The sequence below is a fragment of the Haplochromis burtoni genome, unplaced genomic scaffold, assembly GCF_018398535.1.
Source record: "Haplochromis burtoni strain Fernald_Lab_line unplaced genomic scaffold, NCSU_Asbu1 Contig_505, whole genome shotgun sequence".
Lineage (NCBI taxonomy): Eukaryota > Metazoa > Chordata > Actinopteri > Cichliformes > Cichlidae > Haplochromis > Haplochromis burtoni.
The window spans coordinates 276,703-290,603 of NW_024582866.1; the positions used below are offsets into that span (position 1 = coordinate 276,703).

Below are 13,901 nucleotides of genomic sequence, written 5' to 3' on the forward strand. Positions count from 1 at the left end.
CAGCACAAAGGAAACTGTCAGCGATGCCTGTTCTGGTTATTAGTTAGCCTTTTACGATGCTTCTGCTCTTTAACTTCCTCTAATGCTAACTTTAAACGTGCAGCTCAGCTGTGACGGTAAAAGTCGATTTTACATGGCTTCCCATGACGGCGTCTGCGCCGTCGTCATGTGAAGCCAGCATGTTGTTGTTCAGGTAAATGAGTTCAGGGGAAGTGAAGTTAATGAATGACCCGGGACAAACAACTTCCTCAAACGATGAAAGGACTGTTATAGCGACTGACTACAGAATAAACAAATCACAAACACACCGAGTCCAAAACTCAGCAGACAGGTTCAGGGCAACAATAAATACACCAGATATTCAGGTTACCAGGGTGAATAAATGTCTACACACATGAAATATAATCATCTCTGACGCCAACCAAACCAGACTTTTATTTTCCTGCAGTATCTCTGCATCGTTGAACACTAATTTATGACACAGATCGAATCCTGCTGCTTTAAATCTGAACTATTGATGAGTCTTTATTATTGGGGTGTTTGTTAAATTCAGTTCATAAAGCACTAATTGACAAAAGCAGCTGCCTGAATAACAATTTAAGGAAAGGAGAAGAAATTCAACAAGATAAACAATAGATACATAGAAAAACAGGAATAACACATCAGTTATATAAATTTCTAAGTATTACTCAGAAAATGTTTGAAATAGCTCACTTAAGTGTGGCTAACAGTTCAAACTGTTAGCTAAACATAAACGCTAAAATAGCTAACTGCAACACAAAAGCTAAAACTAAACTTAACTCGGTTTCCACTTGAACGTGATCACTAGACATAAAGTTTGGATAAACAAATGAAGTAGTTAGATGCTAAAAACGTGAACAGTGTAGAATGTTTAGCTGATTTAGAGTTTAGAAATGTGTTATCATAGAATGTAGAACTATTGTAGAGACGCTGCCCTCAATATAATAAAGGCCTCACTGTGTTGTGAACTTAGGAGTAGATTGTAGACCTCCCCACTGAGTGGAAATTCCCCAGAGGATGTTTGGGTGGGGGTCTCAACATTTGTAACTGGATAACTGTGGTCTGGAAGGGAGATGGGTTTTATGACCTAGGGAGTCACCTACACCCACAGTGTTTTAACTGTCACGCACACACATCCACACGCACACTCACTCATGTGCACTCACACGTACACACAGGTATGTGCACACAGTCACACACGAGCACTCATATAGGCACGCGGGAACGCGCACATGTAGGCATTCACAGGCTCGCACACACACAAGTGAAAGTTTGTAAACATAGTACTTAGATTTATGGCACCTTGTAGAGGGTTTAGAAGGCGGGTCACTGATACAAAACTGCATGTAACGCACAAAGGAGTTCAGATCTGCAGAGAAAGTCCGGGGTCCTGTACATCTCCCTTCTAGAAGGTGTAATCAATAGGTATAATCAATAAGTGTGATCAATGAGTGTGTATTAATAAAAGTGTTGTGAATTGACTACTGAGTCCCCGGTGTTCTTTCTGGAGGCCTGACGAATCTACGAACCGGGCGAAACTGTGAAAAGGTAACAACAGCTAGCTGGTTGACAAGGCAAATGTCAGAAATCGTTTGCTAACATTAACAAACTTGTTAGCTGACAGCATGAATTCTAATAGAATTACAGAGAAATAGAAATCACTAGAAAGATATTAAGAAGCATTAAATTATGAACTAAAATTAATAATATAAAATAGTTCACTACAAATTAGATTTATTGTTTAGTGAAAGCAGCACAATGCATGTGTGTAAGTTAAAGCAGCGGTCTGAATATTTCAAATGTATTTGAAATTTCATGGCTGAATAAACTCATAGATGATGGGCTGGACGTGGTGACTTAACCCTCTTAATGTCCTCAAGGGTCAGAAATGACACCACTTCATTTCAGTGTTTTTTCAAGTACAAAGTACAAATTGTCAATCAATTCAGTGTTACACCTTAGTTTTACTTAAGATTAACACATTAACACAAAACTGACCTTTCATTTTGCAATTTAGGGCCACAGACCTTGTTTACATAATGTATCGTCTGTTTTTGAGCGAAAATAAAATGAAACAATAAAACGTTTAAATGATTATTTTGACCTGAATAACTACATAGTGCTGTATGTTGAACTTTAGTGAGAAAGGTTTTTTTGAACCATGTATGAATTTTAAATGGCAGCACATAATCACAGCTGTGGTCCTCAGGGCTCAAAATGACACCATCTGGTTTGATTGATACTTAATTAATATGAGGTGGATTTTTCCCCCATTTTTAATTAAAACTTAATTCAAACATTTTGACACTATTTCTTTTTTCATTTCAAATTTAGTCTGCATAAAACCTCATAATGGAACTTTTCTTTCTGCAGTTGCAGGCCAAGGGGCATATACAGTAAACAAGCTGTTACAGGTGATTGTTTTCTTTTGGAAACCTGCAATGTTAGGGACAACTCGCGTGTCCTGACTGCAGGACAGACGGTTTGCCATCGTACACATAATAATAATAATAATGGATTGGATTTATATAGCGCTTTTCAAGGCACCCAAAGCGCTTTACAATGCCACTATTCATTCACTCTCACATTCACACACTGGTGGAGGCAAGCTACGGTTGTAGCCACAGCTGCCCTGGGCAGACTGACAGAAGCGAGGCTGCCATATCGCGCCATCGGCCCCTCTGGCATCACATGCTGCCCATGTTTTTATCTCACACCACAGGTGTTATAAAATCCAATAAAAAAACCATAAATGAATCAAATGACTTAAAACTTATTCCAATCATGCGTAGCATAATACTGAACAACTCCTGTTATTTTCAGACCATTTGATGAAGAAAAAACATTTTTGATGGCAAATTTTTCTTAGAGGACAAAACAAAGGTAAAGAAGAGTCAAGTCTGAACCCTGGTGCATAGCTGGACTGGCCATCGGGCATACCGGGCATTTGCCCGGTGGGCCGCTGGCGATTTTTTGTTTTTATGGGCCGATCGATTTTTTTTTTTTTTGGAAGGGTATAAATAATGAAAGGTGTTGGATTGGCCAATTGGTCATGATCGACTCTGGGCTGGACCAATTACAGCCGAGGAGGTCGGATGCACCCTCCCCCTTGTTTAGCAATCTTATAGACGAACTAAAGAAAATGGAGAACAAAAAAAGGAAAGGAGGTGCAGAAAAAATTAGGGCCAAAAAGAAACAAGCCCTTCAGGCAGACGCTGCCAAATGTGTAAAAATAACTGAATTGTTTGGCGGTAGCTATGGCATAGCTTCCACAGATTTAGCAACATCAGCAAGTGGTGGAGGCCAGCAGGTGGATAAGGGAAAGGGGAGGCAAGAGGAGGAGAGACCCGAGGCGGCCGCCGGTCATAGTGGCAGAGGAACTGAACTTCAGGTAAGAAGTTATGACCTGCTGTCTGTCTGTGTCAGATATAAACCAAGTTTAGTTGTAGTTTGTTTTCGTTGTGCTGACTTTTTACAGTCGCTTAGAATAACTGGTACTGCGTACTAGCTAGCATGACGGAGTTTATATACTGCTGGGCGGGTGCTATGAAGTTACTGATAGTAAATTTTATTTTATGCTTAAGGTTAGTTTCTCAAACTCCTCAAAATCTTAACAAATTGTGCCAATCCTTACATGTTGCACCAGCTGATTTATCATCAAAAGTGGAGAAGTCTGTGACAGAGGAGACAGAAGAGCAGCAGAGAGAGATGGAGAGATGACTTTATGTCATCCATGAGGGATGCATTTGACATATGTTTCACATATTATAGCCCAACAAGTTACTTATAGCAATTTAAATACGAGCAATCACTTTTTGGCACAACACCGGCTATTGCAGTTAATAATACAACAGCTTCTTGCCATTTTTTGTGTTTCTTTTTATCGCTGTGTAACTGAGTTCAATTGAAAGCCTGCATGCGCTAGTACCTCTTGCCACAAGTTCCCAGAATCCTTTGCGGTTTTACCCCTGAATGACGTCACATTTTTGGTGGGCCGGTCTCTAGTCAAAATGCCCGGGCCGATTTTTTGTCCCAGTCCAGCCCTGCCCTGGTGACAGTGAAACAGAGAACAGTGAGCTGAAAGGTCCAGATAAATTAAAATATTTGAAGATGATGTGGATGAAGCAGGATGAGTCCATCGGACAGGACCGACTTATGAAGGGACCAACACCGTCACCGAGCTCAAAGTCGCGTCCTCGTAGCGTGTGGACATCTGGAGACTCTGACTAAAAGATGCTCACGTCCGTCTGCACGCTGCTCACACGACATCAGAAAGTGTGTTAGAGACCACAAAGGGTTAAAGAGGCTGAGCTCTTTCAGGATGTCGTGTTTTCCTCTGGAGCGTCTCTTCATACGCAGGGAGCCACTTCCTCTTCCTGTCGAAGCTTTGAGACGTGATCCTGCAGTTTGTTTCAGGCCAAAGCCGCTCCTCTGTAGAGCGTCTGGATCAACATGTTTGTAGCTGATAAACAGCAACTGAGACCATAAACTCAACACAGAAGTTCAATTCACTTTTATTTATTTAAATCACAACAGCAGTAAATCAAGGTACTTTATATTGTAGGGCAGACAATAATAAACTGAGCTCAGAGATTAAGGCTCTCTGACCTACTTCCATCATTGTCTACAGTCTGTGGTTACAGATCAGGTGCGAGTGGAGTTTATTTCCGGGTCCAAACTGGACTTCAGCTCCAATGAAATGATCTCCAGCTGTGTCAGTAAAGTTTGATATCCAACAGAGCTGTGGTTAGGCTCACGTGAACATGTTAGCAAAGATGGAGGGCGAGGGTCAAACTGTCCCACTGAGGCAAACGCCATCACACTGAAGGAGAAACGGGCCAAACTTCAGCAGAGAGAACGACTGAGACGATCCGTCCGGCTCATCAGACTTTATCTCCACATTAAACTTGACTCGCCAATATTTTTGAGGCCACAGGGGGCGCTGCTGAGCAGAAACATTAAATCCCAGTGGGTCAGGCAGGGTTGCAGCCTGTCAGCATTTTACCGTCTTTATATTTAACTTCACACTTACTAAAAGTAAAGCGAAGAGACTCGAATCAGCAGAACAGCAGAAGAAGAAGTTGATGACATCAGCAGGTCACTTCTTGTTTTCCTTTTTGAATCAGTGAGAAGGTTTGATCGGACCGTGACTCACGGCCCAAACATCAGCGTGAGCCTCGTGACTCCAGTGACTCACCAGTGTTCCCAGTACGATGGACAGACACCGTCACCCAAACTCTCATGGTACTTCCTTCTTTGCATCAGTGATTCACGCAGCATGTTTAGTCTCTGCAGCGCCCCCTGCTGTGCAGACGCTGCCTTCACAGTTTTTGTCTAATGATGGAAACGACACATTTCCCAAAATGTGAAATGTCATAACAACAGACTGCAAAGATTTTCAGAGCTCATAAGCTGTCAGAGCCTGGAGATCTCTGAGGTCAGCTGCTCCGTGCTGCACCTCGCTCCAGGTTAAAGACCAAAGGCGACTGTGGTTTCGAGGTTGTGGCCCCAAAGCTGTTGAACTGGTTTCCATTGGAGCGACGATCTGTGACACTGCTGATTTCTTAAAAAGAAACTGAAAAGCACTGAACAAATAAAACATATTTACTATTTTATTGACAATATCAAAACTTAATATTTAAACCGTGAAAACGTAACATTTTAATAAAGCTATGAGCTCAGTTTAAATGTAATGGTCTGTTTCCATGTTTCCACTCTAACATCAGTCTGGTCTGATGGAAGGTTCCAGCTGCTCAGCAGCGTGACCGCTTTGGTAGTGTCACAGGTAGCGGCGTTAACATTGTGGGTGTGGCTTCCCGTCAGCTGTTACCTGTTTTGTTTGTGGTAGCTTTGTTTACATATGTTTTCTTCAAAAATGTCCTAAACTCTTCAGCTTTAGGACTTCCAATCGCTCCTAAAGATCTGAGCCACTGTTGAAGAGGATCCCAACTGGCCCCAGGATGTCAGGAATCTCGTGTGGACAGCTGAGGTGTAGTTTGACTGTAATACCTGCGTACCTGACACAAACAAAATAATGCTGACGGTAACAGAAGCTGAAAATAAAGATTGAAAACAGTAAAAGCACAAATGCTGAAACACCGGGAACCGAAATAAACTAAATCTAATGAAAAAAGTGCTAAACTATCGTTCCTGGGACATTTAACCTCCTGGGACCTGGCGTCCACATACGTGAACATCACATTCTGGGACGTCTAGACCAAACTACAAGGGCCTGATGTCCACTTACGAGGACGTTATGCTGCCACTGTCCTATCAAAATTTGAAACAAATGTCCTCATATGTTGATCTAATTTTTCTCAAAAACAAAAATTAGGTAAAAAAATCTTTAATTCTTTGTTTGTACATTCATCTGGTCCCAATCAGCCCAAATTAAAAATGCCATGAAAGAGTTCGGGTCTTACGAGGTTAACACACTTTTCATGAGCACATTAACTTCGACCCGTGGACTTCATGAACTCTGTGTTTGCTGCTTCCTGGCTCTGCTGGTCCTACTAAACTGGTTTATTTTAGGATTTTTCAGGAAGCTGACTGAGGCTCATTTCACTGTCAAATCACAGCAACACCTGCAGCAACACCTGCTGAGCGTCATCCAGTGTGAACCTCATTTATTGTCCGTCTACCTGCTGATGATTAACTCGCCTTCGGCTCGTTTACATTTCATATTTTCATACCTGCGTCTGCTGCGGGAAGCGGTGCCCAGTGAAAGGGTTCATCGTCATGGTGATAATAATCTGTCCCACGTCTCTGCAGAGTCACTGACTCACGTCAAAGGCGGACATATTTACTGTGACATCATCAGGCTGACTTGGAGTCGCTCAGCGAGCCATCAGTCAGGAGGTAAACCACCTCGCCAACAGACTTTACAGATAAACGCTGATGATGTTCAGCTCACAGCTGGGATGAAGGCCAGAACATCTGCGGACGAGGTTCTCTGCTTGGAAACATTTCACTGCTCCTTCCTAGTGTCCCTTCGACTCTATAAGGACACTAACAAGCCACATGAGGATGTACAGCAGGAGGTTTAGGTAGTTTGAAGTGTCAAAACCTCCTCAGTAACCATGTGATCCTCCTCAAGTAGTGCTTGAATCACAACAGGGACAAAGAGGACGTATAACTGCACTCCCACAACCATCTCAAGTGCCAAAAGAACCTACCAACTGGTCCTTTAAGGTCATCCTAGGCCTACTAGGACTTTATAAGTACACAAGAAAGACCCCCAATGATATCAATGACCTTGACAAACCCACAGAGGGGTAACGAGAGCACATATAAGCACTCTCAGAACTTCACATACCAACCTAATGTAAGTGATCACCACATTTTTGTCCCAGAACCTCAATGGTGGCACCAAAACCTCTTCCAGCAAAGACAAATGACATATGTAGGCACTCCAACAACCTCAGGTACCAACGAAACCTGATAGACCTGATCTCTGAATCCTTCTTTGAACACTAAGAAGCACCTCAAGCAGTCCTGGACCTGAATGAGGGTATCAAACCTTAAGAACCTTGTAATTCTTCCCAAGAAGTCCAAAGAACACGTCTGAGCACTGCTACGGCCACCTCAAAGCTCAGAGGTCCTGAAATCCTCGTCTGTGATCACTGAGAGCTACACGGGGACAGTCGCAGCACTTTGGGAAGATTACAGAATCGACTGGTTCACCCAGCTAAGAGCTCATGGGTTTTTAGATCAGCAGCGCCCCCTGCTGTCAAAAACTCAAACACTATTGATGGTGCAGCAGCACTTCAGCAGTTTTCTTGGCTGCTGAGCAGATCATATCAGAGCCTTAACTAACTAATATTTTAATTATTGCATAGATGATTAGTTCATCTTGCAGTGAAACACGTCTGCTATGAACCTGAAGACGATCTGTTTCCTCTAATCTGTGACAACGAATAAAAATCTGAAGAAGAAACAGTGAAAAGAATGAAAAAGATTCAGTGGGAGAAACGTTTCATTATCATCAGGCGACGTCTTCAGTCTCAGCTGACTGCAGGTTTCCAACCTTACAAACAGGACATTTGCATAATGACTGAAACCAGCCCACTGAAGGAACGAAGGGCTGTGAGGTCACTTATAATAATTAATATGCACATTGGCATGACGATTGATCAACAACACTGATCGAAACACAAAGGCACCAACGACTTTGTTCAAACCCTTTGAACCGCAAAGGATTGTGGGAAAACTAAAGCTTATGACTGAACCATCGAGTCAAATGAATTTCAGATTCATGTTTTATGTAATGTAACTCACTGTAATGTAACTCACTGTAATGTAACTCAATGTAATGTAACTCAATGTAATGTAACTCACTGTAATGTAACTCACTGTAATGTAACTCACTGTAATCTAGCTCACTGTAATGTAACTCAATGTAATGTAACTCACTGTAATGTAGCTCACTGTAATGCAGCTCACTGTAATGTAACTCACTGTAATGTAACTCACTGTAATCTAGCTCACTGTAATGTAACTCAATGTAATGTAACTCACTGTAATCTAGCTCACTGTAATGTAACTCAATGTAATGTAACTCACTGTAATCTAGCTCACTGTAACGTAACTCAATGTAATGTAACTCACTGTAATGCAGCTCACTGTAATGTAACTCACTGTAATGTAACTCACTGTAATCTAGCTCACTGTAATGTAACTCACTGTAATGTAGCTCACTGTAATGTAACTCAATGTAATGTAACTCACTGTAATGTAACTCATGTAATGTAGCTCACTGTAATGTAACTCAATGTAATGTAACTCACTGTAATGTAACTCACTGTAATGTAACTCACTGTAATGTAACTCAATGTAATGTATACTAATGACTACTGTAATGTAGCTCACTGTAATGTAACTCAATGTAATGTAACTCAATGTAATGTAGCTCACTGTAATGTAACTCACTGTAATGTAACTCACTGTAATGTAACTCATGTAATGTAACTCACTGTAATGTAACTCACTGTAATGTAACTCACTGTAATGTAACTCAATGTAATGTAACTCACTGTAATGTAACTCAATGTAATGTACTCACTGTAATGTAACTCAATGTAATGTAACTCAATTCTCACTGTAATGTAACTCAATGTAATGTAACTCATGTGTCTCTGTAATGTAACTCAACTGTAATGTAGCTCACTGTAATGTACTGTAATGCTCACTGTAATGTAACTCAATGTAATGTAGCTCATGTAATGTAACTCACTGTAATGTAACTCAATGTAATGTAACTCACTGTAATGTAGCTCACTGTAATGTAACTCAATGTAATGTAACTCACGAATGTAATCATGTAAGTAACTCACATGTAATGTAACTCACTGTAATGTAGCTCACTGTAATGTAACTCAATGTAATGTAACTCACTGTAATGTAACTCAATGTAATGTAGCTCACTGTAATGTAACTCAATGTAATGTATATAACTCAATGTAATGTAACTCAATGTAATGTACTCTGTAATGTAACTCAATGTAATGTACTCAATGTAATGTAACTCAATGTAATGTAGCTCACTGTAATGTAACTCACTGTAATGTACTCACTGTAATGTAACTCAATGTAATGTAACTCACTGTAATGTAGCTCACTGTAATGTAACTCAATGTAATGTAACTCACTGTAATGTAACTCAATGTAATGTAGCTCACTGTAATGTAACTCAATGTAATGTAACTCAATGTAATGTAGCTCACTGTAATGTAACTCACCAAATGTCGCATTAACAGCTTTTCTGATATTTCTGATGATTTTTCTCCCACTTTTTTAAAAAGCATGTCCTAACCAGTCTATATAAATTATTTATTTTCATTTTACTTAAATTATATGTTATTGTTAAGTTAAAATATGTTTTTCTAATAAAGTCTATGTAATTGTCTCTATTATTGTCTGTACAGAATACTAATGTGTTACTTGATGGCATAACATTAAAGTTAAGTTAATTAGGATCGATATACTTCGTATATCCACAAGGCGGCAGTAATGCAAAAACAGTTGTAACTAGAAGAAGTTGCATTTCCTGCGAAAATGCAGTGTGAATGCCGTGTAGTGTAATCTGAAAAAAGCAGAAGAAGGAGAACTACCTGCTGGAAACACTGTGTGGAAGCTGAACTGTTTGCTGAAAACTGCTGTATTTGAAGGGGCACACTAAGCAGTGTCAATAACGCAGAGTGCATGCAAGCAGGAAAGATGCGCAGCAAATGTCACATGTAGGATTCGAACCTTTGCCACCAGACCTCATCGTGGCTGCTCAACCCACTGAGCAACGCCTGCTCTGGTCTCAAGCAAAGATATGATGAGAGAAAAAATATTCACTGTGCAGAAGAAGCTGAATTGTGCTGACAAGAGCAGAAGAGGATGAAAATTGTGCTAAGAAAAGGTGAATCAGCAGACTTTCTGCTGAAAAGAGGAAAAGAAGCTGAAGTTTGTGCTAAAAACAGCTTAAGAAGCTGGAATTTGTGCTGAAAAGAGTTTAAACAGTTGAAGTGTTAACTGAAGAAAATGTTGGCGTAAGCGGGACTTGAACCCGGCCCTCCTGGGCTGAGAACGGCTGCTCATCTCACTGAGCTAAAAGTAAATAAAATATGTTTTGTGTTTACACTCAGTCTTTCAAATAGATGCAAGTAAAACACAGCAGAAAATAAATAAAATCAAAGACTCAGCGGTCCTGTTGCTCTATTTTCACCTGAAAGCAGGCGGAGGTGTGCTCTGGTGCAGGTGAGCTGCAGCGGTCAGTCAGTGGGAGATCCGCGAGTTTCTCTGTGTCACATTCCCGTGGCAGCGCACTCGGTGCTTGCTCGGAGGTTTAGGGTTTTTTCGCTGTAAAAAGAAGTTTTCTTCCCACGCAGCGATCAGCGGACGCTAATGTTTTTGTCACTTTTTATGGAATCAAACTCAAAGTAATGTGATTACTTCCACGCTTTAAACGCTGCACGCTCACACTCTCTCTGCACTCGATATATTATTCTTCTGTTTGGATCAAAGCATGAATAAATGAATAAAGTCATCTTTGTGTTTCAGATACAAAATAAAAACAGCTTTCACTTTGCCAAAATACAGAAATGTCTCATATTAAACTTTGGGTACATGAACACGTCACATCCATCCACCCATCACACCAACAACACCGACCTCTGCTGTAGGTTAAAGAAGCAGCGCTGTGATGCTCCACCCACTCTTATCTCACCAGAGGTTAAAACAACACAACAATGTATGAATTCATACGTTCAAAACCCATAAATATGCGTTATCTAAAGCTGTGACCACACCGCTGTCAAACAATACACTTGGTTGGTCTAAAATACGGAACAGCAAACAAACAGAGTTTAAACTGGAGGCGTCGTCTCACTGCAGGCAGGCTTCAAACTTCAGTAAAGTCTTTAATCCTCTTTGGTTTTCTCACGGAAAGAAAGAGCGCTGCAGAGAAAGAGGAGAATATGTCAGAGACAGACGTGGTCTTCATTCCCAAACTGAAGCCAGTGTTTGAAGCTAAAACCTGCAATTCCTCTAACGTCCAGCAGAGGCAGCAGTGAGTCAGTCCCACAGAGTGTTAAAGCTTTACAGCAGAATGAAACATGTTTACAACCTGATACGCAAACTGTTTGGTCTCTGCAGATCATTTCTACCTTCATAACAGCTTTTTAAATTGTATTAAGGAATAAAGTCTGCATTACTAGGGGCGTGGCCTATGTAACTGACAGGTGGATGGTGACACAGGTGGGTGTAGCTGCTAGCTGTCTGCTAGCTTCACCTGAACTGGACCTCTGGACCTTGTTTGTGCTGTTGGAGCCTTTTAGAGCATTTTTAATGACATCACCTGACCAATAACATGGCTGCTCTGAGGTTACTGTAATAACAAACCATCCAACAAGTCTGACTAAGAGCTTTGGTCAGATTCCACAGTTTTCTGTGGATGGTGCTGATTAGCAGGTATCTGTGTGATGCTTTATCTGAATCATTAACTTGTCCTACAAACAAACTGGCTTTAGTGATTTTTAGTTTAAAAAAAAACAAATATGGAATAAAGTTTTGTACCAAAGCATAAACCTGGCATCTTCACCCAGTCCGATAAAGGAAATGCTGGTTTCAATTATGGATTAATTACCTTTGAAACTGAGCTTGAGTGAAGGCTCCTCCTCCAGCAGGGAGTCTGAGTCGGGCCACAATTGGTTAACCAAGATTTTAGCGTTTTCAAAATGATCAAAATAGAAGTTGGGTGTGACTGTGGGTCTGTCTGGTTCACAGAATTTCAGGTTCTCTCTCAGTTGGTCAGAATCAAACTTCAGTACCTGGAAAAAGAAAAGAGAGAGTGAACAATAAAGCTTAGTGACTACAAAGATTAGTTAAGAGCTTAACTGTCAGACACACATCAGCCTGTGAGTTTGTTCTATCCATCCATCTTCTTCCGCTTATCTGAGGCCGCGTTATGGAGGCCGCAGCCACCTCCTCCAGTGTTCCCGGGCCAGCCAAGAGATATAATCTCTCCAGTGTGTCCTGGGTCTGTCCTGGGACCCCCTCCCAGCGGAACGTGCCCAGAACACCTCACCCAGGAGGCTTCCTTGTTACATGGCCAAACCGGCTCCTTTCAATGTAGAGGAGTAATGGCTGTACTTTGAGCCCCTCACAAATGGTCAAACTCCTCACCTACCAATGCCCCTACAGTCAGAGGACACCCTCCAGTCCCTCTTCTTGAAGATGGTAACCACCATCCCAGTCTGCCAGTCCAGAGGTACTGCCCCTCTCCACACAACATTGTAGAGGCATATCAACCAAGACAGCCCTGCAAGATCCAGATCCTTCAGAAACTCAGGGCGAACTTCATTCACACCAAGGGCCCCGCCACCAAGGAGTTGTTTAGCTGCCTCAGTGACCTCACTCCGGTGATGGACTAGTCACTCCCCAGGTCTCCAGACTCTGCTTGCTTTATGGAAGACTGGGATTAAGGAGGTCCTTGATGTATTCCTTCCAACCCAACAATATCCTCAGTCAAATCAGCTGCACTCTGCTGTCCTGCATCTGGTTTGGGGGTTACCACCACGACAGGCACCAACGACCTTGCAGCCGCAGCTCAGTGCAGCAGTTGAAGATCTCGCCTCTGTCAGGTGTTCCCAGCGAACCCTCATTTTACGTTCAGGTGCACCAGGTCTGTCCACCATCGTCCCCTGCCACCTGATCCAATTCCGCCTCCAGGTGGTGATCAGTTAAAAGCTCACCATCTTTCTTCATCCAAATGTCCAGAACATACGGCCACAGATCTGATGATACAATTACAAAATTGATCATCGACCTGTGGTATGGGGTGTCCTAGTGCCATGTGCAGTTACAGACACCCTGGTTCACACAGGAGTCCAGCTCTGGTTCAGATCTGGCAGACCCTTCCTCCCAGTCATGCCCTTCCAGGTCTCAGTGTTGTTGCCCGCATTAGTGTTGAATTCTCCCAGTAAGACGACAGCCCCCAGGTGGAGCACGCTGGCAGTTTACTCTGAACTGCTGTTCGGCGCACAGGCACAGATGACAGTCAGGACCTATTCCCTGACCTGAAGGTGCAGGGAACATATCCTCTTGTCCACCAGGGAAAACTAGGGGATACTAAGATATCCACCCCAGCTGAGACAAAGTCCGGCCTGTCTCCGGAACCAGGAACCAGCACACCACAGTTGCCAGTGTGTGCTGGCCACTGCCCAGCACTCCGACAATAAAGCCTCTGGGATCACTGGGACTAGCAAACCCCTCCACAACAATAAATCTGCAATTCACAGAGGGGGTTAGTTTGTTGTTGTGGGGCGATCGTGGCTCAAGAGTCGGCAGTTCGTCTTGTAATCAGAAGGTTGCTGGTTCGAGCCCCGGCTCCGACA

The 13,901-nt window shown here is 42.2% G+C and overlaps 1 long non-coding RNA gene across 1 annotated transcript in view; it reads right to left on the minus strand.

The window, feature by feature from the left end:
- Window positions 1–10,915: 10,915 nt before the first annotated feature.
- LOC106632369 overlaps window positions 10,916–13,901 on the minus strand; it is a 6,706-nt gene continuing 3,720 nt past the window's right edge. The window contains exons 4-5 of the long non-coding RNA XR_001335736.2: window positions 12,152–12,335; window positions 10,916–11,463 (exon numbers count right to left, since the gene is read on the minus strand). This is a non-coding gene — a long non-coding RNA (uncharacterized LOC106632369). The remainder of the gene's footprint in view (window positions 11,464–12,151; window positions 12,336–13,901) is intronic.